At 44.9% G+C, this 26,989-nt stretch overlaps 1 protein-coding gene across 1 annotated transcript in view; it reads right to left on the reverse strand.

The window, feature by feature from the left end:
- The window catches only part of LOC144825191 (mucin-2-like), a 1,014,272-nt gene that overhangs the window by 554,477 nt on the left and 432,806 nt on the right, over positions 1-26,989 (reverse strand). The gene's annotated exons all lie outside the window — the stretch shown is intronic.

The following is a 26,989-nucleotide window of genomic DNA, read 5'->3' on the forward strand; positions in this document are numbered from 1 at the left end:
AAGCTCTGGTTCAGAGCAGCATTTCGCAGGCTATGGCATACAGTTTAAGCCCTTGTAGTAGTCACAGAACAGAGCATTGATCATTTCAGGATCATAAACAATACCTCCACCCCTAGCCCTTTCCTGCGTTATTAGAGACCCTCTGGAGAACCCATTCCCTGCACGTTTCCCAGCAGATGCAACCTATCCTCTAGTGTTTGTAGTTCTAAATGTAGTTCCCCCTGGGCCCCTATTGGGTGTCCTAGATAATGCTCATGCACCACTGTTTTAAATTCCTCCCATTCCACTAGTGTTGAGGAAGCTGTCTGCGTGTTAGCTAACAAAAAATTGTCAACTGCGGTCTTTAAGGCTTCTTTGAAGCAGACATCTTACAATGCTTGGGTATTAAACCGCAATAGGGGGATCAGAGGGCAGTTCCTCAAGAGTTTAAACTCTAATAATATAATAATAAAGGACAATGTTCTGATATTGTACGTCCTAAGTATTCCATGTGGGAAATGGCGCCACCGAGGGCATATAGGCACCTAGGCACATAAAGGTGTCTAGGCTTGTATGTAGTTGATGAACTTAAGTCCTATGCACACGTATAAGGTTTCTTAATGAAAGTTAATGAAATTGTATGAGAACCAAAATTCATTAAAGTCCGAGTGGATCTGTTCTTTGTCTTTATTCCATGTAACATCAAAATGCAAGCAGCCAACACGTGTTTTGTCACAATGGGAAATATCCTGTGACTTCTTCAGGGCTGTACTTCATGAATATAGATCTTTAAAGATCACTCCGCCAGTGATAATTCCAACCCTGCTGATCAGGTATATAAAGGTTTGATGGATCCGCAATCAAATTTAAAAGGGGGGTGTACCAAAGGAAGCATCTAAGTAATGGTGATCCTGCGTGGGACCATGCTGCAATGCCAGGGAAGGGTATATAAACCGCTCAGTAAGTCCCTTGATCTTCAGCGAGTGCGTTGAGGTCTGTAGCAGCAGCAGGTGTTCCGGCCGTACCTGACCAGTCATTGTGCAGGATCCTTTCCTGCACACACTTAGGGGTTAAAGGGTGTTTCCCCTACCTTTTTGCACCGTACTTACTAGATACACAGTATACCACATGCAGTAGCAGCAGGGCACCATTACTTCGTAGACCACCAACACCCACCATTTAGAATTAGTGTATGTAGTTGATGTGTGGGTGAATAATATGCAAAGTCCCTTGTGGAAGCATGTTGTGTTCTCCATTTATCTTCCAACCTCCAATGTTCCATCTAATCCCTCAACCCAGCTGCATTACGATGGTCTGGAGCCCCTGGCAACGGGGGTGTCGAACGATCTAATAAGACATCAGATACACTATTAAAATCTCCTCCACAAAATAGGCCTACAGCTGCTGAGTCAGCCAAGGGAGATGAAAGCCTATGTAAGAAAGGGACTTGGTCCAGGTTAGGGGCATAAACACTGCAGAGGGTAAACTCTTGTCTCCACAGTCTCCCTGTGACCGGAACATAACGACCCGGTATATACCGAGAAGGAGGTGTCAAATACCTGTCCCCTCCATCTCCTGCGTAATTTCTCCACTTCACTTTGGATAAGATGCATCTTCTGCAGCATAGCTATCTGTACACCTCATCGATGTAGACTAAGTGTGTCGTGTTATTTCCCCTGAGGCGGAAGCCGGGGGATTAGGCTGCTGCTCATTTTAAAAATTATTGAAGTGTGTTATCTCCCCTGAGGCGGAAGCCGGGGGTCTAGGCTGCTGCTCATTTTAAAAATTATTGAAGTGTGTTATCTCCCCTGAGGCGGAAGCCGGGGGTTTAGGCTGCTGCTCATTTTTTTTTAAAATTATTGAATTGTGTTGCGACGTTTAAATATTTAATTTAGGATCCTTTTTAAACAATTTGCTGACCCTTGCTGGAATCGAACCCTGCTCCCCGCGCAGAGCGATCTAGGCTCTGACGCGGTCTGAGACAGGGCCGGCAGACATCTTGGGGAGGAATTGAGGTGAGTGGACTAGTTGTTGTCCCACCTCCTGCCCACTGTATTTAAGGCTTGTAGAAACGCGCCGGCACATACTAAGTGTGTCGTGTTATTTCCCCTGAGGCGGAAGCCGGGGGTTTAGGCTGCTGCTCATTTTAAAAATTATTGAAGTGTGTTATCTCCCCTGAGGCGGAAGCCGGGGGTCTAGGCTGCTGCTCATTTTAAAAATTATTGAAGTGTGTTATCTCCCCTGAGGCGGAAGCCGGGGGTTTAGGCTGCTGCTCATTTTTTTTAAAAATTATTGAATTGTGTTGCGACGTTTAAATATTTAATTTAGGATCCTTTTTAAACAATTTGCTGACCCTTGCTGGAATCGAACCCTGCTCCCCGCGCAGAGCGATCTAGGCTCTGACGCGGTCTGAGACAGGGCCGGCAGACATCTTGGGGAGGAATTGAGGTGAGTGGACTAGTTGTTGTCCCACCTCCTGCCCACTGTATTTAAGGCTTGTAGAAACGCGCCGGCACATACTAAGTGTGTCGTGTTATTTCCCCTGAGGCGGAAGCCGGGGGTTTAGGCTGCTGCTCATTTTAAAAATTATTGAAGTGTGTTATCTCCCCTGAGGCGGAAGCCGGGGGTCTAGGCTGCTGCTCATTTTAAAAATTATTGAAGTGTGTTATCTCCCCTGAGGCGGAAGCCGGGGGTTTAGGCTGCTGCTCATTTTTTTTAAAAATTATTGAATTGTGTTGCGACGTTTAAATATTTAATTTAGGATCCTTTTTAAACAATTTGCTGACCCTTGCTGGAATCGAACCCTGCTCCCCGCGCAGAGCGATCTAGGCTCTGACGCGGTCTGAGACAGGGCCGGCAGACATCTTGGGGAGGAATTGAGGTGAGTGGACTAGTTGTTGTCCCACCTCCTGCCCACTGTATTTAAGGCTTGTAGAAACGCGCCGGCACATACTAAGTGTGTCGTGTTATTTCCCCTGAGGCGGAAGCCGGGGGTTTAGGCTGCTGCTCATTTTAAAAATTATTGAAGTGTGTTATCTCCCCTGAGGCGGAAGCCGGGGTCTAGGCTGCTGCTCATTTTAAAAATTATTGAAGTGTGTTATCTCCCCTGAGGCGGAAGCCGGGGGTTTAGGCTGCTGCTCATTTTTTTTAAAAATTATTGAATTGTGTTGCGACGTTTAAATATTTAATTTAGGATCCTTTTTAAACAATTTGCTGACCCTTGCTGGAATCGAACCCTGCTCCCCGCGCAGAGCGATCTAGGCTCTGACGCGGTCTGAGACAGGGCCGGCAGACATCTTGGGGAGGAATTGAGGTGAGTGGACTAGTTGTTGTCCCACCTCCTGCCCACTGTATTTAAGGCTTGTAGAAACGCGCCGGCACATACTAAGTGTGTCGTGTTATTTCCCCTGAGGCGGAAGCCGGGGGTTTAGGCTGCTGCTCATTTTAAAAATTATTGAAGTGTGTTATCTCCCCTGAGGCGGAAGCCGGGGGTCTAGGCTGCTGCTCATTTTAAAAATTATTGAAGTGTGTTATCTCCCCTGAGGCGGAAGCCGGGGGTTTAGGCTGCTGCTCATTTTTTTTAAAAATTATTGAATTGTGTTGCGACGTTTAAATATTTAATTTAGGATCCTTTTTAAACAATTTGCTAACCCTTGCTGGAATCGAACCCTGCTCCCCGCGCAGAGCGATCTAGGCTCTGACGCGGTCTGAGACAGGGCCGGCAGACATCTTGGGGAGGAATTGAGGTGAGTGGACTAGTTGTTGTCCCACCTTCTGCCCCCTCCATTCAATAAATGGAGACTGATTCCCGACAGCGCAGCGGGCGGGCGCAGCGGGCGCGCCGGCGGCGCGCCGAAGGTGCGCCAAAGGTAAGCCCGTCTGGGCCCGTCCGGGCCTGTACGGGACTAGGGGCTACCCCCCTAACATCTAGGACTGCCGATATCCCACTAAGAACATATACTAGGGACCAACTCCTGGCAATCAGAAGTGAGCACAAGTCTACCTGTAATCTTCTCTCTCCATATGTCAATGACCAGATCCCATGTAATGGATGTAATTTTAAGTTTACGGCTGATATTGTTACCCCTGATGTAGGCTCCTACTCATTAGCACTAATAAATTGCAGATCCCTGCGCAAGCATGCGCTGGAAATTTCATTACTCCTGGAAGAACGAGACCTGGAGGTACTCTTCTTAACGGAGACATGGACTAACGAGAGCTCCGACCCAGATATCGTAAGAGCTTTACCGCCTAATTATGCAATCATAAGACAAGACCGTACTGATGGAAGGGGTGGAGGGATTGCGATAATTTACAAAACATCAGCGATTTGCAGACAGGAGAAGGTCGCTATAGAAGGTTCAGAAAGTCTGTCCTTCTCCATTACACTGTCCCCGACCTGTACATGTACAGGGCTCCTTGTGTATAGGCCCCCTGGACCCCTCGGCCAATTTTGTGACGAGCTTGTGAGCTGCGCCATTAATCTCTCCTGCAATGCCCCTAACTTTACTATGCTGGGAGATTTTAATATTCATCTGGATGAAGGAGACTCCCATGCCTGTCAAAAACTGTTAACAGCTTTAGAGGTGATGGAACTCAAACAAATCGTTCTAGGTTCCACACATATAGCAGGTCACACTCTTGACCATTGTTATACCAATATGAACGCGCTGAAGTTCGAAAACTCAACAGTGGTTCCCTGGTCGGACCACAACCTCTTGTCCTTCTCCTTGACCCACTATAAGCAACCAATACAGACCAACGTCTCTAAAAAAATGTGTAGGATCTGGTCCAAACTCCCTGTGGACAAATGGACATCGGAACTTAGGAAATCAAAACCAGAGTATACTAATGACCCTATAGAGGCAAATGCGCGTTTTAATCATTGGCTAGAGGAATCCCTTGAGGTGACCCTGCCTAAAACTGAACTTTCCCATCGGAAAGGGGCGAATAAAAAAACGTGGTACACACCGGAGTTGAGAACACTCAAACAGATATGTAAACAGAAGGAGAGAAGGTGGAGGAAAGACTACGGTGAAGATAATAAAAAAGTTTACAGACTAGCATTACGCAATTATAAGCAGGCTATAAAAGTGACTCAGTCCAACTATTATCAGGAAAAAATCTCTTTAGCTGCTAGTTCCTCCAGGGAAATTTTTAAAATTTTTAAAGCCTTGGTTACCCCTCCTACCCCTGTTATGGACTCGAATATGGCACTCCCGCGCTGCAGGGACTTGGCAAATTTTTTTGCCGCAAAGGTAGCGAATATCTATGCATCTTTTCAAGCGACTGCCACAGGTGACTGCAATAGGGCTAACCCCCCTTTGGCACAAGATCTACCTACGCTCAATGAATTCTCCCCTCTGGATGTCGACAAGGCCCAATTGCTTCTGGGCAATTTGAAATCTGGATCACCTAGTGACATAGCTCCACCAACCATCCTCAAGCTTGTCTCAAACACAGTAGCCCCTGTGATGCAGAATGTGATTAATACATCCTTGTCCTCAGGGGTAGTTCCAACCATGTGGAAACAAGCAAGAGTAAGAGCGTTATTAAAAAAGCCCAACCTCAATCCTGACGATTGTTCCAACTACCGTCCTATTTCCCTGTTGCCCACTGTTAGCAAGATTGCGGAAAAACATGTTAACTCTCTTCTATCCACCTTCATTGAGGCTAATAATCTGCTACATTACACCCAGACTGGGTTTAGATGTAAACAGGGTACTGAAACGTCCCTGGTGGCTGTAATTGAGGAAACCAGGAAGATTCTGGACGAAGGGAAATGTGCGGCTATACTATTATTAGACCTCAGTGCGGCCTTTGATACCGTTAATCACGCGATTCTCATTCAGAGATTGAGTGATATAGGTGTCACTGGGACCGCACTGAACTGGCTTAGCTCCTTCCTGTCCAATCGGACCTTTTCAGTATTTGAGGATGACATAGTTTCAGCCCCAATACAGCTCCAATGTGGTGTTCCCCAGGGGTCATCCCTCAGCCCTACTCTATTTAATATTTACATGAGACCTTTGGCTGAGGTGGTGCAACCCTGGGGAGTACAGTTGGTAACTTATGCTGATGATACTCAGCTTATCATCTCCCTGTCGGGGCAGGAGACGACTTATAACAACCTATCCTCCTGTCTTAGTAAAGTTCAGGATTGGATGAACGACTCTTTTTTGAAGCTTAATGGAGCTAAAACAGAGGTCATGATGTTAGGACATAAACCACCTACCTCTGTGGATATGTGGTGGCCGGACTCTTTGGGGCAGCCTCCAACCCCTAAGGAGCAAATTAAGAGCTTGGGAGTGTGGCTCGACCCAGCCCTTAATTTTCAGGTCCAAGCCCGGAAGGTAGCGGGGACTGGTTACGCCCTCATGAGAGCACTCAGAAAAATTTTAGGACTACTTCCCTTTGAGGCTAGAAGGATCCTAGTCCAATCCCTTATACTATCTCGATTAGACTATGCCAACGCAGTCTATCTAGGGGCCCCTAAAGGGACAATCAAGATCCTTCAGACCATCCAAAACTGTGCTGCCCGATTGCTACTAAACATCCCACGCAGAACCTCTGTCAAACCAGCATTGAGGCAATTGCATTGGTTGCCTGTGCAACAACGAATTCAATTTAAAGCGATGACTATTGCTCACAAAGCCCTGCATAACTCGGGACCAGACATTCTTGCACCCTTGTTTATGCCTTATCAAACATGCAGAACCCTGAGATCCAGCAATAAGAATCTACTGGCAATCCCCAGGATCAGGAGATCGCGCACCGGGGGCAGACGTTTCGCTCTACAGGTTGCAAAGCTCTGGAACAATCTTCCAGATGCTATCCGATTGGAGGAGAACCACCTCAGGTTTAGAAAAATGCTGAAAACCTTCCTATTCTGCTAAAGTTTATGGAGATGACTTGACCACATAAGCGCTGGGATGCCTTAGGGTAACCATGCGCTATAGAAATGTGTAATCATTCATTCATTCATTCATTCATTCAAACATCTATGGACATGATGTCGCTTGGCTGCTGACCCCATCCCCCGAAAGTTCCATGTCAGAAAATTTTAGTGTGTAATGTGGTGCAGCTATTGTAAAGCACTCACTACTGACCCATCTCTCCTGACATCCTGATCACCACCCCTCAAATAAAGTTGTGTCAGACCACCCACGCAAGAAAAACAAACCAATGTAATGTAAAATATAAAACATCCCGTAACATTAACTCTCCTTCCCAAGAGTAGTCTGACTGCTGCCAGCCACCCAAACGGTGAGAAAAGCATCATAGCAAATTACAAGTTCTAAACCAAGCACCGATTCAGCCTTCAAATGAGGGGCAGGTTACAGTCCAAAGGCATAGTAGCCATTCCACCCGCAACCCCCCATACCCAGAGTAATTGTCTGACACATCTGCCCCACTCAAAGTTAGGATATCATATAAACCGGTGGGCTCGCTGTTCTCCTTCGCCTCATCAAATGATGTTGTCCTCTGTGTCACATTCAGCAACTGCATACTGTCTGCCTGTGAGGACTCTGATTCGGACTCCCCCAACCCCTTCACAGATGGGGAACCAGCCTTCAACACACACTCCGACCCCTTTATGATTGTCGCCACTGCCAGGAGTGCAGCAGCCCTCTCTTTCTCTGTTTTTGAAGGACTGGGTTTATTTGCTGGACCTCTCCGGGGGACCCCTCTGGGATCGTTTCTGCATTGCTCCCACCTGTGCAGGAGCTACTGTTTTCCTTGATGGTTGCGGCTTTATAGGATTCAATCCACTCCCATGCTGTCACCATGTCTTCACAAAGTGGGTCTTGCCTTCCAACAGAATCCGAAGCCTTGCAGGAAACATCAGAGAATATTGCAGACCCTCCTCCCTCAGAGCTTTCTTTACCTCAAAAAATGAGGTTTCCTTGCTCTGTACTTCTATCGTATAATCAGGGAATATAGATACCTTGCTATTGTTGATAATAAAGCGACCTGCAATTCTGGGTCTGTGAAGCAGTATATCTCTGTCTTTGTAGTGAAGCAGCTGTGCCACTACTAGACATGGTAGCCGACTGGGCGCCAGTGGGCGGGGCAGTACCCTGTGTACTCGTTCAAGAGTACAAAAGGCAGGGAGACCCACTGGGGCAACCACCGTTTTAAGCCAAAGTTTCAAGTATGCGACCATGTCTGTTGTTCCCATTCCTTTAGGTATACCAACCACCCGGATATTATTGTGTCTAATGCGCCCTTTAGCATCTTTCACCCTACGTTCAAGCGCACAGACCCTGTCTGCAAGTTCTGTGACCTGGAGAGATGTTGTCCAAAGCACATGGAGAGGATTAACCAGCGAGGACTCCACTGCCTTGACTCTGTGCGCCAGTTTGTGCTGCTCTGCCTGGAGTAGCCCAGCCCAACGGAAACTGTGCTAATGTCTTGATGCAGTGCGGCTTTAGTATCTGCAATAGCCACTGGGTCGCATCCTGCTTTTGCATGTCCCGGGCTGCCTCCTGTTCAGGAGGTGCTTCTGCAGGGCTAGTCCTAGTCTTGCTCATCACTGCCAGGGAGCTTATCAGGGGAGAATGTATGTAGGACCCCCTCTTGAGCCTGTCAGGGGGAGAGTGTAAGTAGTACCCTCCGCTGGGGTCTTGGATGGATATTGAGGGCAGAGCACGTGGCTGTCCCAACCTGATAGGGTCTTTAGACAGCGATTAGTTTAGCTAAGTAGTGCAGTGTGTCAAATGCATGGGTGACTCCTTTGAGTGAGGGAGTCCGAAGGTGTCCTCTAATATGTGATCCTATGCCCTTCTCACCTTTATCAGTCTCCAGCACATCATCACCTCATTGCACTCTCCGGTGATGCAGTGTCTGCACTATGTAGAGCCGCTTTTTAAAAGTTAGGCTGTTTCATCTGCCTTGCTGCTTCCACCCCCAGCTGTATTCAGCAACATGGTATATGACTGCTGGCGTATATCAAATAACCAAAAGGAGTCACTCTTAAAAAAAGCAACAATGTCAACCTCCTCCTGGGAAGGAAATGGTTTATCTAGTCGATATGGTTAAAAATGGGGATGTGAGAAACTTCTAGGGTAAATGACCCTTAGTTTCTCTGGTCGACTAGTTTCAAGCCCTACCCTATGGCTTTTTATCAAGACCGAAGGGGGGAAATCCCTGTTACCACTTCTACAGTTATCAGATCTCTTAATAAGTGTAAAATATAGATATGATGAAAATACGTGAAGTTAAAGGTGTACAGCACCTACTTGGTCTATTCTTATCTTTTCTAATTATATATGTAAAATGCCCTAGTTAGGTTTCATGAGTCCAACAGGAAAGAAGGGACACCTGTAGTCATACTTTCATCAAGTCTACTCCCTCGTTGTGGGACTACCCATTCGCCAGTGGCTCCGGTGATCCCTCATAACTTCATAAGACCTAACTATGGCATTTTTCATATATAATAATAAAAAATAAAGTAATCAGATTGCTGATAACTTTGTTATGTTATGTTATGTTATCATAGGTTTTATTAAGCGCTCAGCTACTCTAGCAGAGTGTCCCGGCGCTGACCTCCCTTCATGAGACTAATGGAAACAAAGAAAAATGATGGTTTGATGGTAATTGTTCTAAGATACTTAGGTATTTAATGGTGGATATTAAGCATTAGGGACTGGAGAAAGGCATATAAATCTTCGATCCAGCAGAGGAAAAAGCTAATCAGGGGGCCGGCATGGGAGACCATCTGTCAGGCCAGCGTGTTAACTTATAGTTCTACATTTTGGGAAATTCTCAACAATCCCTTTTTTCATGTCTAGCAAACTCTAGAGTAGATTATACTATTGCCTTTGAGAGATGGGTCCAATATTTTGAGAGATCTAGGGAGGAAATGACCTGGGGAAGCATGAATCTGCAAAGGAACAACCATTGGTGTTTAATATTGAAGAGGTGCACATAGCCATCTTTGCCACAACTGGGGGTACCCCTGGCCCAGATGGGGTCCCACCTCATCTTTATAAGGCTGACCCTTTGACCTGGGCTACGATTTTGACACTACTTTCTAACGTGGCCTGAATGTGTGGCTTCCCCTATTCTTTGTCTAGGGCTATTATTTAACAATTTTCAAAAAAGGGATGTGAGATGATCCTGGCTGTTTTCACCCCGTTTCCCTTCTAGATTCTGGGCAGAAATCATGGGGAAGGTTGTCCTGGAGCACCTAATATCCAGGCACAACAATTTTAATGTTATCATGGAGATTAAATATGGCTTCAGGCAGGGAAGATGGACACTTGATCAGTGTGTGATCATGATTATATATACGATAGGCAAGAGGGGTTGCCTGCACATGGCCTTTATGGATTTAACCTTGGTGTTTGATCATGTCAATAGATCTAAGCTCTGGCCTATCCTCTTGGATCTGGGCATGGATGCAGATTTAGTGCCCCGCAGGTAGTTGAGAACAAATATTACAAAAGACTTCTCGCCATTCCCCCACTCTGAGTCAACACTTATTAACACTATTAAAGGATTGTATCTCTCTTGAGGGGGCAATGGGCATCCCGTGGCTAAGATATGTTACGGAGCAGTGGAGCAGGATAGGCTGCGTCGATTGTTTATTAATCCAAGACCAATATGCGCCAGAGATCTGTGGGACACCAAAAATATGTTTCTGGTCAGTTGGCCGGGTGAAAGGGAAGATATTAAACTCATTAGCCCACTGTGCGACAATACATAATGTTGAGAGCATGTGTAGAAGGGTAGCCTTACTTGTCATTTGTTAACAACACTTCTCTCGTTTCTTACTGACCAGATTCTGATTCAATTTTATACACTGGTTTCTAGCTATCCCCAAGGGGTTTTCAAAGCCAAGAGTTTTAACGCCCTATCCCTGTGACAATTTCTCAGAGCAGGATACCATGCATTTTGTATTTTTATGTGAGTTTTATTGTACCCTAAGGCACAAATGTATTATTCAGCTGGTAAGAAACAATCATTTGTGCAAGTAAGGTATGCATTGGTGTATCTACAAATGTTACCTTCACCCTTGGTCTGTTTTGGGGGTTGCAAGTTTTCTCTCAGGAGCCATTAGACATAGAGAAAAGTTATTTACGGAATAGAGGGCCTCCTATTGATCATGAGCGTATGGGACATTAGTTTCAAATATGCAATTGTAGTATTTTTATTCCTAGGACTGAATCTATTGAATTTGGTTTTGTCAATGCACTGAGGCACTTGCACTCTATATGTTTATCCTTTAATCTCCAATGGAAGATGACTCTTGCCTAGGCCTCATTGACCGGCGTGTTACATTGTCTTTTGCATAAATGGCTTTGGATTGTCAATTTATATGTTAAAATAGAAAATGAACATGTTTTATCTACTTTTTTTTAAATGTAATTGTGTATTTAATTTAATTTGAAGTGACCTACATGTTTTTTATCTTTATGTGCTTTTATGGTCTACATTGGTTGCAAAAAAAATATTGAGTGATTGATTGAATTTAATTAGAAATAATTAGTTTATCAGCAGGTTGCTGGATCTATAGAAGATTAGAGTGTAATTTCTTAAAAATGGAAATTATCAGTTTTAATTTATATATGATTTTTATGTGATATCCTGATTGAAATTATGCAGTTTGGTCAACTAATTTCATTTTATAATTGAATGCTTTGATTGTATTTGTTTCATATAATAATTAATTCAACATCAAATATAATATTTTTTATTGATTTTGATTGTTGGTTGGTGTTTATTTTGTAGAGTAATAGAGAGGAAAGTGTTTTATTTTTAATATTTAGCTAACAGTTTATTTTTTATTTTCCCATGTATTGTTATCTCAAAAATACTTTATGAATACATTTATTCTTTTACATAAATTCAATTTTTTCTATTTGTATTCAAAAGTTTTATTTTAAAAAATTGAAGTGGGAAAAGTAAATCTGACTCCATCAAAGGCAAACACATTACCTACTGTTGATTACATTGAAGTGGGACTAGCAAATCTGTCAGCTTCTAAACCCAACACTTTCCCTACTTTTGCCTATGTTGGGTTGGAAATAGTATATCGAACCCCTTCCCAAGCCAACAAGTTCCCTACTTTTGCTTACAGGGAATTGTAATATTTAAATCTGAAGCCCAGCCAAAGTTTGACACTTTCCCAAACATAGCTTGGGTTGGAGTTGGGATAGTACATTTTTCTTCTCCAAAGTCCAACTTTAGCTTCAGTTAGTGAGGGAATAGTAAATCTGAACCTCACAAGTTCCCTAATTTTGCTTATTGTGGGGTGGAAATAGTAAATCTTATCCCTTCAATGTTTAACACTTTCCCTACTGTCACTCCTGTTGGAGTGGGACTCGTGAACTTTACCTCTCCTGTTTTTATTTCAGTTTTATTGCAAATTATTTTCATGATTTTTTATTGTTAATATTTTAGAGAAAAAAATATTTTTTAAAAATAATAAACCTTAGCAATGTTTTTATAGTTTCTCAAAGATTTGGGTCAGGGTGGCACAGAACCCCGTAGATTCCCATAGGCCAAATACGATGTGATTCGGAAAGGCTCCGAATGGGATTCGGTTTTGCAGAATCCGATTCGAAACCCTTGTTTCCAAACGAATAGTACACATTACCCAATGACCAATTACGACAGCCCGAGTCTTTCCGAGCCGATTCGTACAGTCACAGGGTGCAAGGTTTTCCTCAACCACCCATATTTTTGAGCCTGTGTTCTCATTTGGAACATACTCTCCAAGTGAAGTCAATGCTAGTCTGACCAAACGATGTTGGGAAGCATCGTAATCCGTCGTCCGGACTTACAGCACCCAATTTGTTGGGAAACTAGTCAGAGACTGAGTCATTCGGAACAGTTTCCTAACAACATCCTAATAGGGCCCTATATGTTCAAAGCTAAAAAATGGAAACAATACAACCTACAATCACCTGTGTAATACTTTTTGGTAGACACTACAGGGATGTTGTTGATACCCGTAAACGAGCGCTCATGACAACCGGATGTCGGTCCGAGGTGTTGACGGATAGAGCATTGCCTCACGCCCTGAGTTATTACCAGGAGTGGTGAGAAGTCCACCCGTATGTTTACGGGTATCAACAACATCCCTGTAGTGTCTACTAAAAAGTATTACACAGGTGATTGTAGGTTATATTGTTTCCATTTTTTATACTTGTTCACTCACAATTGATTTTTGCAGTAGTAATATTATCTAGGTCCTGAGGAAGGCCACGATCTCATTATGATCATGATTGGCTAAAAAATGTAGACCCTCCTTTTTTTCTCTTGGTAGCCAATTTAAATAACTTCATATACTGCATTTTGCACACTTACTTACACTTTTACATGCTCCATTGATATTAGGGGATCTAGCTATTTGATCACAATAAAACATCCGCAAGCTCCTCCATTACAGTGTAGGAGTTGTAGCTACTTGGCTGCACTAGGTTTGGCAGCCAAGAGGAGATCCCAGATGATGAAGCATGCCACTCCGATGGGTGATGGGATTCCGTCCTCTTCAAAAGGACTTCTCGGTTTTGTTCTTTTTGGTTTTTGTACTGTTTGTGCTTTATACTAGACCCGCGGACTTGTGTGTTTAGCCCGTGCAGGTCTTTCAAATCTCTTCCTTACTCTGTTTTGTATTATTATCAAAATATCAATGTCAAAAATATCATCATCGAAGACTTATAATACAATACTTATATATAGATAACAACTATTATTAAATTAATAATTTTAAATTTAGATTATAATTTCAGAATTGTTTTAAAACAATGTAATAATATAACAAATAAATATACTACTAACATTAAATATTCACAAACTAACCATTTTAAATCAAATAAAAAGTACACTGACAATTTTATAAAAATATTTTACACACTAAAAACATTAATAATTATAGATATTATAATTTCAAAGAATCAAAAACAAAATAATATAAATTGTAACACTAAATTATATAATTTTACATTTAATACATTTAATACATATTCTATTCCTACTACAATTTATCTAAAAGTACACAAAGTCTGGTGGTCTCGTGGTAACTCAACGGTGTTGGATCCAGTCACCGCCATACCGGCGATCCAAACCCCCGATTACGACTCATGTGTTTGGACCGACCTGGAACCGTGGTCAGAAGCCACAATATGTTTAGCAGGACCGCCACAGTCCCATCAAGCACATTACGAGTTTCTTCAAAGCCAGGCTTTTCATGGCAGTTCCACAGCCATGAAAATCCTGGTAGAGAGGAAACAAAGGGGGCCCTACAGGAACCCCTGTGCTTCAAACATATGTGGATGCGCCCAGGGGGGCATAACATGTGCCCGCCTGTGTGCATGCACATAGGTTCCTGCACAGCATGGACTTTCGAGTCCATTCCCTGCAGGAACCTTGTAGTGTGGTCCCATTACAGTGCCCTTATTAATGGCACTTCCCTCTTTAAAAGAGGCACCGCATGGGACCTCCATGCCGCCCACCTGCCAGACTCCAAAAATGCTGTAATGTGGCAGACTGGTGGCGCGAGATTTGGCAGAGTGGTGGTTCGCACTAATGCGCCACCGCTCTGCCAAAACCTCATAATTAGGGCCAAAGTGTTCTACTAAAGATGTATAAAATGTACTACTCCTGCTTCCTACAACAGTAAGAAAACTGTCACAACACACTGGGATAAAATGTATTATTCTCACTCCAGTCAATTCAATAGTAGAGAAAATATTGGACTAAGAAGGGGTCAGATTTAGTATTGCCACTCCAGTCAGCGCATCATTAGGGAACGGGTTGGATTGCGGAGGAGTAAAATTTACTATGGCCACTCCAAATAAATGCAACAGTGGGGAAAGTGTAAGATTGGGGGGGGGGCACAATTTACTATACCTACTTCAATCAGTGCAACAGTAGGGAACGTGTTGGCTTGCAGAGGGGTCAAATTGCCTATTCCCACTCCAGTCAGTGCAACAGTAGGGAGAGTATTGGATTGCAGAGGGTTAAAATTCACTTTCCCAGTCCAGTTAGTGCTACAGTAGGGAAAGTATTAGATTGTAGAGGGTTAATATGTGCTATTCCCACTCCAGTCGGAGCAATAGTAAAGAAAGTGTTATATTGTGGAGGGTTAAAATGTACTATTCCCACTCCAGTCAGTGCAACAGTAGTGACAGTGTTGGACTCCAGAGGTGTAAAATGTACTATTCCAAATCCAATAACTTCAACAGTAAGGAAAGTGTTAAATTACAGAGGGGTACAACTCCAATGAATGCAACAGTAGGAAAACTGTTTGGTTGCAGATGGTTAAAATCTACTATTCCCACTCCAGTCAGTGCAACATTATAAACAAACAAATTCTCTTCAACAGGAAAAAAGAATTGCAAAAACAAAGTAAACAAATACAAATATTATTGTGTACATTTTTTTTATTATATATTAAAACTTTAATACAAATACATATTACAATGTGAAATACATATCATAAAAACTACACATACTATTGTAATTATAATACAAATATTTTTCATTTGAATAAATAATTTTATTTGAAATGTATTTATTAACAAAAATTTTCATTAAATCATTTTATTTTAGTAACTTTCTAACCTATGTCCCCACAAAACCCACAACCCCCACCAAAAATGTAACTTTAAAAAACACATTATTTACAGTATGAACATAAATATTTATCAATGAACTAATTGTCGTTATTTAAAAAATGAATTATTACTTAATTATAGTTACCTTACTTCCCACAATATACCACCATAAAACACCCTCCTAAAATTTACCTTAACAAACATGTATTTCACAATTACCATCCTAATTAGTAATTGAATATTTATTATTAATTAACAACTAAATATTAATTACTTATAATTCATTTCTTCCCACCATCTACCCACATAAACCTCACAACCCACACCTCAAATAAAAAATAAAAAAACAAAATTACACAATTAACATAATTAAATACCAATTAAAAATGTAAGATTAATAAACAGCACATTATTAACTCATTAGAATCAATTAACTTCCCTCCATGTACCCCTATAAACCACACAACTTGCACCTAAAATAAAAATTATATATATTTACACAAATAACATGATGAAGTATTAAATCTTATTAATTAACAATTCATTTATTAGAAGTAAATTACTTCCAACCCTGTACCCCTATAAACTCACAATCCGCTATGGTACTAAAAATCACAAAAATCAATTACAATACATTTTATAACCACTAAAAATGTAACAATTGTATTTAAAAACATAAACAATAGTTCACATCATACATATATAACCCCTTCGATGCTCATGATGGAGCGGTTCCATCATGAGCATCGGTTGGGCTGTGCTCATGACGGAACCGCTCCGTCATGGCAGCCACCCATGGGCAGCCCATCAAAACCCCCAGGCAAAGATGGCAGCGGAAACCCCCAACCCACCCTTCCTGTGACGTCAGCACACACAGCACGCGCCGACGTCATCAGGAAGCGCTGGACGCCTGGAAGCCATTTGCTTCCAGGCATCCAGGAGGAGCAGAGGTGAGTCTTCTTGCACTGGTGGGGTGGTGGGGGGCATTTCATGATGCATTGAGGCATCGGAGGAGATAAAAGAGTTTTTTCTCTCCCCTGATGTCTCAATGCAGGGCATTCCTGCTGCACGATCGCACAAAGCGTCGCGATCGTGCAGCAGGAATGCCCCATAGCCACCAGGTCTTTTTTGTGAAGAGGAAGCGACCCCTTGGGCAAGGGTTGCTTCCTATGGGAGCCAACTAATTTTACGACTTTTCTGACCCCTCCTCCCCCGGGACAAATCGGCTGATTTTTTGGGCCGTTTCTGGCCGTTTCTGCTGAGCGTCCGCCCTGGAAGCATCAGGTATGAGATCCATCAAAGCAGATATGTCCGACCACATCTGCCGGTCATAGCGTCCCAAAATGGACAAGGCATTGGCCGCTCGGACAGAAGCTGAAGCATGGTTGAAAACTTGTGGCCAATAGCGTCTAGGCGTCGACCCTCTCTATCAGGAGGTGCGGTGATTGGAGACGCTGGGTTCCGGGCTCGACGCTGTGCAGCTTGAGTGACTACTGAGTCCGGTTTAGGGTGAGAAATCAAGCAAGCCGGAGAACCAGTTGGTGCCTTGTATTTTTTTTCAAGGCGCGGTATTTGAGCAAGCAAAGAATTTGGAGCTTGCATGAGTTTTATCCCCTCTTTACACACAAAGTCGATGATTGGAATTGTGTGGACCTGCTTATAAGGCTTGTCTTTAAAATCATAGAGGAAACAGTCCTCCTCATGTTGTGACCTAGGTAGCTTGAAACGCTGAGCCGCTTTATCCATTAGTAGATGAAAACTGGCGATATCTACAGGAGGTGATTCGCCAGAGTTTCCTGGCTGAGGAGAGGGCGTCTGCGCTCTGTAATCGTCCCATTCCGCCATATCCTGGTCGCCTGCATCATCGTCCGAATTGTCACGGACCTCTCCGTCCTCACGTTCTGGGACCGCCTCATCATCTGCATCCTGCGGATAAACCGTAGGATGGATTCTGATTGACGTCTGAACCTGAGACGACGTCGTGGGTGGTAACGTTGGCGGAAGAGACGGTGGAGGCAACACAACGGCAGCAGGAGATGGCACAGGAGCATCTTGCGGCGTTGCTGGGAAACGACGGTTATAATCATACAGCATATGTTGGAGATTAGAGATCAAGGTTAATGGTATTGTAGCCATAGGCACCTGGACCAGTTGTTCCTCCTGGTGAGAGTCTTGGTCTCCGCCATCTTCGTCAGTGTCAGACTCGTGACATTTGATAATCAAATCAGAGGGACTACGGGCCGCCCCAAACGTGTCACCTTCATTTTCAGAGTCAGTGTCATGCTCAGAGGTAGTGGCAAACATTGGAGAAGGTGGTTGCGGCTCTGGAGCAGAGATCTGTTGGCACGGAGCCTTATTGCGACGATGGGATGTAGCAGTAGATGATCCTGAAGTCTTCAAAGGCACTAATGGCAATGAGGCAAAGGAAGCCGATGCCAACATCGACGGCGCCGTCGACGCTATCGTGGACGTAGCTGATTTGGCTGTCGACGAAGATAATTTTGAAGAACTCATCGTCGACGGCCGGAGTCGTCGTCAGGGCCATTGTCGACGGGCGATCCATCGTAGACGAAACCGTCGACGGTACAGTCGCCGACGGTGCAGCCGTCGACGGCGCAGTCGTCGACGCAGGCAGAACCTCCGTAGACGGAGTCCTCATCGACGGGCTTTTGGTCGACAGAGTCTTTGTCGACGAGACCTTGGTCGACGGAGCCGTCGACGACGAAGATTTCTTCAAGACTTTCGTCGACGAGGATTCTTTCTTCTTCGTCGACGAGGTGATGGGAATCGTCGACGGGACAGGCTTAGTTGGCAAAGAAACTCTCGTCGACGTGAAGGCTGTCGACGAGACCGTCGTCGACGAAGTAAAGGCTGATGTCGTCGTCAGCGTCGTCGTCGACAAAGCAGACATAGCGGTTCTCGTCGTCGGAACGCTCGTAGACGCTCCCGTCGACGACGGAACTCTAAGAGGCGTGGAAACACCCCGAGAGGCAGTAGAAGACGCCTGAGAGCCAGGTCTCGTGGGCGTAGTGGTAGGAGGAGTGGTAGGAGACACCACAGAAGCCAGAGGCAGGGCCAGTTTCTTCTTTTTGAGGAAAGGAGATGGCAAATCCTGTACACTACCATGCTTAAAGGCTGCTGAAGAAGGACCAGATTGAAAACTTTCAGCATCTGTCAGGGCCGAATCCTTGTCCTTTAGACGTTGAAGCCAAAGGAGAAGACGGCCTTCTCTGTCCTTGAGAGTCTTAGTAGAAAAAGTTCTACAGAACTTGCAGCTGCCAGCCTCATGATCCGGGTACAAACAATAGATACACTTTTGGTGGGGGTCCTTCTCAAAAAGGCGCAGCTTCCCACAAGAAGAGCAAGGTCTGAATAAAGACTTCTTACTTGACATGTTGAATAAACTGGAAATAGTGTATTTGAGGTGAAGAACTGAGCAGAGCTCAGGGAGACTCCCTTCACACAACGTGCAGTAGAAAATCTGAGGGCTTGAGCTTCTGAGGAGAAGGTTCTAGAGGGTGCTGGCGCCTGATTGGCTGTAATTTGGACTAACATAATGACACTAACGTGTTACAAGTAGTTTTTCTCTTTACCATGCATTCCTATGTAGGAATCATTTTGGAGGTTTTCAGTTGTATTTCCTCTTCTTTTATTATGTATTATGTCTCATATATATATATATATATATATATATATTTAGCATTATTGCTATTTTATTTACCTTGGGACTCCCACTTCGACGACGGGGAATATTCAAGCATGTGAATCTATGAAAGACACCCCTAATACTGGAGAAACAAGCTTCCGAGGACCGGTTTCTGGCATTCCAGCCGTCTTCAGCCCGGCTTGCTTGAATCCAGTGGCAAAGTGAGCAAGGGACTCACGTCTGAGCATACCCTGCCACACTTATGGTGGCCAAAGCAGTACAAGAGGGGGTGGTGATGGACGGAGCATCTGAACCAATCAAACCCTCACACCCAGTCAAAAGATCTTGGTTTAATCCATCACCGTTCTTTAGCCCACTCTGCCACCCCAGTTCAGACATGGCTATATGCAAATCAGTCTGACCCTGTGCCTCATGGGAACAGTCCAGCCCGAACTGCCAAGCCATGCCTTCCCTGGACCGGAAACAAGCTTTCGAGGACCGGTTTCTGGCATTCCAGCCGTCTTCAGCCCGGCTTGCTTGAATCCAGTGCCAAAGTGAGCAAGGGACTCACGTCTGAGCATACCCTGCCACACTTATGGTGGCCAAAGCAGTACAAGAGGGGGTGGTGATGGACGGAGCATCTGAACCAATCAAACCCTCACACCCAGTCAAAAGATCTGGGTTTGATCCATCACCGTTCTTTAGCCCACTCTGTCACCCCAGTTCAGACATGGCTATATGCAAATCAGTCTGACCCTGTGCCTCATGGGAACAGTCCAGCCCGAACTGCCAAGCCATGCCTTCCCTGGACCGGAAACAAGCTTCCGAGGACCGGTTTCTGGCATTCCAGCCGTCTTCAGCACGGCTTGCTTGAATCCAGTGGCAAAGTGAGCAAGGGACTCACGTCTGAGCATACCCTGCCACACTTATGGTGGCCAAAGCAGTACAAAAGGGGGTGGTCCATCACCACCCCTTTTGTACCGTGTCAGGAATATGGGCATGTGAACGTGATGGGCCCTTGAATGGCGCTGTCTGCTGGTGTGAGTGATGTAATGTGCTGGGCCCGCGGCTGGCGGTGTGAATGATTTTGTATGTGTCAAACGTATGAAAGGTGTATGAATGGCCTGTAAAGAGGTTTGTGCCTTGTTGAGGCTTTACAGCTCACAAATTGTGAGTCATTGGTTCAGTTTCTTGTCCTTTCAATTATTAACAGTGCATTTCATTTTTGGGAAAAATCTGGTTAATACAACTGTATATACTGAACCATCACTCACCCTCTTGCCAAATCCAACCAGTATGTATGTGTGCTTGAGGAATAGGTGGCTGTGCAGAAATATTTGTCTTTTCTGTTTTTGTCAAGCATGGTGCACCTTGTCCCTTTTTGTGAATGTTGTAATGTGTTGTTTTTTTGCCTGGTGGTGTGAATGGTCTTGTGTGTATCATGTATTAAAGGTATGTGAATGGCCTGTAAAGTGGTTGGTGCCTTGTCGTGGCTTTACAGCTCACAAGCTGCAAGTCAATGGTTCAGTTTTTTGTCCTTTCAATTATTGACAGTGCATTTAATTTTTGTGAAATCTCGTTAATAAAATTTTATATACTGAACCATCACTTGCACTCGTGCCAAATCCAACCAGTATGTGTGTGTACTTGAGGAATAGATGGCTGTGCAGTAATCTTTGTCTTTTCTGTCTCTCTGCCAAGGTTTACATTTCATCTAATAATAACCTACCAACTGTAGACTTTGTCTCTCTTGTTGATCCCAACAAATTATCTTACCCACAATGTCTGACATTGTTCTGCATTCTGTCCATCAACTGTTGTTTTTGCATTTGTCACCCCGAGAGGGAAGGGTTTGCTCAGATGTGAGTCCCGTGCTCTCCACACCACTGGAGTCAAGCTATCCTGGCTGATGACGGCTGATTGCCAGAAACCGGTCCTAGGATGGTTGATTCCAGTCCAGGGAAGACATGGCTTGGCAGTTCGGGCTGGACTGTTCCCATGAGGCACAGGGTCAAGGCTGATTTGCATATGGCCATGTCTGAACTGGGGTGGTGTGGATTTAAAAAAAACGATGGATTTAGGGCCAGATCTCTGCACTGGGGTGAACGTATGACATCGTTCTGCTTTCTGTCCATCAACTGTTGTTTTTGCATTTGTCACCCCGAGAGGGAAGGGTATGCTCAGACATGAGTCCCGTGCTCTCCACACCACTGGAGTCAAACTATCCTGGCTGATATGCCGGCTGATAGCCAGAAACCGGTTCTAGGATGCTAGATTCCGGGCCATGGAAGACATGGCTCGGCAGTTCGGGCTGGACTGTTCCCATAAGGCACAGGGTCAAGGCTGATTTGCATATGGCCATGTCTCAACTGGGGTAGTGTGGAGTGCAAAAAAACGATGGATTTAGGCCCAGATCTCTGCACTGGGGTGAATGTATGACATTGTTCTGCATTCTGTCCATCAACTGTTGTTTTTCCAAAATGTCCTGCAAACCTCAAAATGTGACTGTCACATATTCCTTGCATTATTGTGCTCAAATGTTCACGCTGCAGAAAGTAACAACAAATTTCCACCCCCAGCATTTCTCCAAGTATCCCAATAGAAATGGTACCTCACTTGTGTGGGTGGGCCAAGTACACACGGCAGGGAAGGGCCCAAAACCCATTGCTGCGACATCAAAATTACCTATCACAAACCAACCTGGTTTTGCAAGGAGGGGTCTCATCGGTTTTTGGCCTGGGCTCGGTGGCCATATCGGGAAACCTACCAAACCTACACATTTCTGGAAACTAGACACCGGGGGGAGTCCAGCGAGGTATTGCTTGCGTGGTTCCCCCAACATTCTCCAACCCAGAATCCCTTACAAACCTCAAATTTTGCTGAAAAAAATCCATTTTCTCTCTAATTTTTATGTTGGAAAGTTCTGGAATCTACGTCGATCCACAAATTTCCTCCCACCCAGCATTCCCCCACGTCTCCCGATAAAAATGGTACCTCACTCGCGTGGGTGAGTCAAGGACCCGCGACATGCAAGGGCCCAAAACCTATTGAGGGACATCAAAATTACCTATCAGAAACCAACCTGGTTTTGCATGGGGGGTCCCATGGGTTTTTGGCCCGGGGCTCGGCGTCCATCTAGGGAAACCTACCAGACCCACACATTTCTGAAAACTAGACAACCTGGGGAGTCCAGCGAGGTATGGCTTGTGTGGGTCCCCCAACATTCTCCTAACCAGAATCCCCTGCAAACCACAAATTTTGCTGAAAAAAATCACTTTTTTCTCAAAGTTCTGTGTGGAAAAGTTCTGGAATTTATTTATTTATTTATTTATTTATACAAAATTTATAACGCGCTCAGTTACCCATGATCATCCCGGCGCGAGACAGATAAGACGGAAAAGCAAGGCTTAACACACTACACTGGAAACAAGTGAGTCTTAAGAAGTTTCCTAAATAGTAAGATCCTGGGCTCTGAGCGGATCTTAAGGGGCAGGGAATTCCATAGCGTCGCCACTTGCACTGAGAAGCGCCTGCCCCCCGAGCGAGCCTTCCTTACTCTGGTAGACTGCAGACGATGTCCTTGATCCGACCGCAGGGGACGAGTGGGCTTATAGGGACGTACCATACTAGAAAGAATAGGGGGGCCCCTACCATGCAGAATTCTGTGAGCTGTGCATAACGCCTTAAACTTCACCCGCTCCTTCACAGGGAGCCAGTGCAGCGTTTTCAGAGCTGGGGCAGCTGAATGCCTTCTGGGAACATCCAACAACAGTCTGGCGGCTGCGTTTTGCACTTGCTGAAGAGTTTTAAAAGTCGCTTCAGGAGCACCAAGAAACAATGCGTTGCCATAGTCGAGCCTCGACAAGATTAAGCCACGAATCAGTAGCTTCCTTGCTGAATCAGGGAGCAATGGCAACACCTTGCGGGCTGACCGCAGCAGGCCAAAACAAGTCCCAGCGGTCTTCCTGGCGTGGGTTCTAAAGGACAGATCTTCCTCCAACCAAACTCCCAAGGTCTTGATCTCCTTCTTGGGAGATGGTGGATCACCCAGGGACCGGGGCCAACAGCTAGCCATACTGGAAGGACTGGACTTACCCAGGAGCATGAGCTCTGTTTTTTCCCCATTGAGCTTCAAAGCAGAGTGGGACATCCAACGATGGATCTTTGCCAGGCAGTCATGAAGAACTTCAGGTTGTTCCGCCAGCTGGGTGAGGCCTACCACCAGCTGAGTATCATCAGCATAACTGATAATCTTCACTTCCGAAGGGGCAACCACTCCTTCAAGCGGAGTCATATATATATTAAATAAGGTAGGGCTCAAAGATGAGCCCTGCGGGACTCCACATTGAAGAGGGAACGGGGTCGACTGCTCTGCCGCTTCCCAGATTTGGTAGACCCGATTAGCGAGAAAGGACTCCAGCCATTTAAGGGCCATCCCAGACACACCCACCTCTGACAGGCGGTGGAGGAGTACCTGATGACTTACGGTATCAAAGGCAGCACTCAAGTCCAGGAGGATCACTGCCACTGACCCTCCTGTATCGAGAATGCTCCTCGCTTCCTCCACTACTGCCAGCAGGGCCGTATCCGTCCCCTGTCCGGGACGGAAGCCAGTCTGGGAGTCTCCCAACAGATGGTATGACTCTAGGTGACAAGAGAGCTGACGGTTAACCAACTTCTCTGCAACTTTTGAAAAACCGGGTAGCAGTGAAATTGGTCTGAAGTTGGCAAGATTCGAAGAATCCAATCCCGGCTTTTTCAGAAGTGCTTTCACCACTGCCTTTTTCCATCTCTGGGGAACTATGCCCTGAGAGAGTGAAAGATTGATCAGGTCAGTGAGTGGAGTAGCCAGGGTGTCTGCAACTAATTTGAGATATTTCGTGGGAGCAGGATCACTAGGGGATCGACTCTTCATCTCCTTCAGAATTTTTGTAACCTCCTCCTCAGAGAAAGGACCGAAGGAGGAGAGCTCCACAGGGCCAATTACAGGACTGGCATCTAATTCCAGACTCAAGGGGGTCGCAGGCAGTGAGGATAGAATCTTCTCTATTTTAGAGTGAAAAAAATAGGCCAGTTCTTCACATTTTTCTTTAGGGTTGTCATATACGACCGGCGGGACCGAGGCTTTAAGTAGTTCCTTAAAAATTTTAAAGGATTCACCTGGTAAATTGTTAGCATTCTCGATCCTATCGTTAAAGAAGTTCCTTTTGGTATCCTTCAGCACGTTTTTATATTTCCTCATCTCTCTCTTGTAAACTTCTAGACTATCTTCCGATCGCTCTCTCCTCCATGCACGTTCCAATCTTTTGCATGAGGTTCTGAGGACCCTAAGTTCGGGAGTGTACCAGGGGGCGGGGCCAATTCTCCTTTCCCTGACAGGCCTTCTTTTTTTTGGAATCAGGGAGTCCAAGGCAGCAGTCAGCCAGGTTCCCATATGTTGGTCAGCAATAGTGGGATCAGCGGCCAGGGGAGGACAGGTTCTTGCTAACTCTGCCGCCCAGCTGTCCACTGAAAGCTTCGACCAAAGTCGCTCTACTGTGTACTGTCTGGGTACAGGATCTCTCCGCTTCCCTAACAGCCATCTAAGCGGGACTAGGTAGTGATCCGTCCAAGGGAGAGCCAGCGGCGGAAACGCTAGCAGATTCTTAGAATTGGCAAAAGCGACATCGAGCTGATGACCCCTATTATGGGTGACACCAACATTGGCAAGATATAAATCGAGTGCATCCAGCGTGGCTAGTAGATCTCTCGCTACGGCATCATCGGGGTCGTCAAAATGTAGGTTGAGATCCCCGAGGATTACAAAGTTGGAAGATGCGGCCGCCAGTGGGATCACTGCCTCAATAAAAGAGTCTACAAAATTGCCCAGCGTTGCCGGGGGCCGGTACACAAGGAGGCCATAGAGGGAGACAGTAGAAGATATGCCTAGGGAGAACTGACAGCCTTCAGCATTGTTAATGCCGCAGTCTACCACTTTGCATACATATGTGTCTCTATATACAATGGCCACTCCTCCTCCCCTCCCGTCCGGCCCATCCCGGTGAAGTATAAGATATCCTGAAGGGAGGGCTTGAGCGATGTCAGGACCAGAGCAAGACGTCAGCCAAGTTTCTGTAAGAAACAAGGCGTCCAAGCGGTGGTCCAAAAGGAGGGAGTTGATTTCCGTGGCATGGCGGGGTAGTGACCTACAATTAAGCAGAGCCATGGACAGCACAGTGCAACCCCTATCGGTACTGGTGGAACAGCACACATTGCACTGTGCAAACAAGGTACCTTCCACCCAGCAATAGCTGCAGCTAGGATGTTTGGGCACGCGTATCGACAGCAGGGACTCCCTGGAGTAGCGCAGAGTAGATTCCCTAGGTGTAACAAAGTTGGGCAGAGTATCAGGCCCTGAGCCCGTCTGGGCCCGGACGGGCACAGACGGGCTTAACTCTGGCGAAACTCCGGCGACAGTCCGGCAATGACGCTGCGTAATGATGCTGCGCGTCAGCATGGCTGACTTTATGTTCGCCGAGCGCGTGGACACTAAAGCGCTAACCGCGCCGCCTGCAGTGTCCCCCCTCCCAAGATGGCCACCAACGTGTCAGTGGGCAGGGACCCGCGAAAACGCGGTGATTACTCTAATTACAGTGGGGGTAAGGTGTCAGCAGTGCGGGTCTGCAAGTGGCCCTAATTTAAAAACGAGGTACAACTAGTAAATAAAGAAAAAAGAAATACGCCAAAACGGGGATGTTAAAAACGGATTAAATTCTGCAGCCTACAAACAGGGTAGCAGTGAGTACTACGTTTTTCCTATCTTTGTCAATCAAGATGTTAAGGGTGCTCACCTGTGGGTTGCCTGCCTTTATGCTCGCCGAGCGCGTGGACACTAAAGCGCTAACCGCGCCGCCTGCAGTGTCCCCCCTCCCAAGATGGCCACCAACGTGTCAGTGGGCAGGGACCCGCGAAAACGCGGTGATTACTCCAATTACAGTGGGGGTAATCTGCGTGGATCCACAATTTTCTTCCTACCCAGCGTTCCCCCAGGTCTACCGATAAAAATGGTAAGCGCGAACTACCCCAAATAGCAAAAAAAAGGTTAGCACAGGGGGGAAAAGGCCTAGCAGCGAAGGAGTTAAAATATATACTAAAATACGTGACAATAATTAAACAATAATATAAACAACTATATTTTTGTAAACAATATTAATGACTACAATATTTTTAAACTCAATATTACTTACATTCAAATTGTTATTCTTGACTACAATATTCTTGCAGATGATATTTCCATTGCACAATATTTTAGAGATAATATTTTGGTATGATGATATTTTAAATTTGATATATTTGTCTGAATACTGCAGGAGAGCGAAGATGGAAACCTAAAAAATGTGTACATTTCCCTGAATGATATTGAGATATTTGTCAATAAGAAATAGGCAAAAAATGTTCATGATGCACAAAAGTAAGTCTGCATATGCATGAGTTTTAAAATTCACATACCACACAAAAATCCATTTCAGAATATAGAACAAAAATAGTGCATTATAATCAAATATTTGTATAAAAAAAGAGAAGGGATACACATTACACTCTGAAGAAGGTCTCACACAAACTAGAACGAAAACATGTTTTGGGTTTCATAATATGTGCCATGTTATATATTTGTTTCCGATGCATAAAAAGGAGATGTGCCCATGAAGGGTTTTCACTTTACAAGATATAGATTCTTTAAAATGTTTAAACTGCATAGTATCCCTAGCATCGCTGAGGGTCCAAAAACAGAATTATTGAACTTAAAAGAGTAAAG

Source organism: Lissotriton helveticus, chromosome 3_1 (genome assembly GCF_964261635.1).
Source record: "Lissotriton helveticus chromosome 3_1, aLisHel1.1, whole genome shotgun sequence".
In the NCBI taxonomy this organism is placed as follows: domain Eukaryota; kingdom Metazoa; phylum Chordata; class Amphibia; order Caudata; family Salamandridae; genus Lissotriton; species Lissotriton helveticus.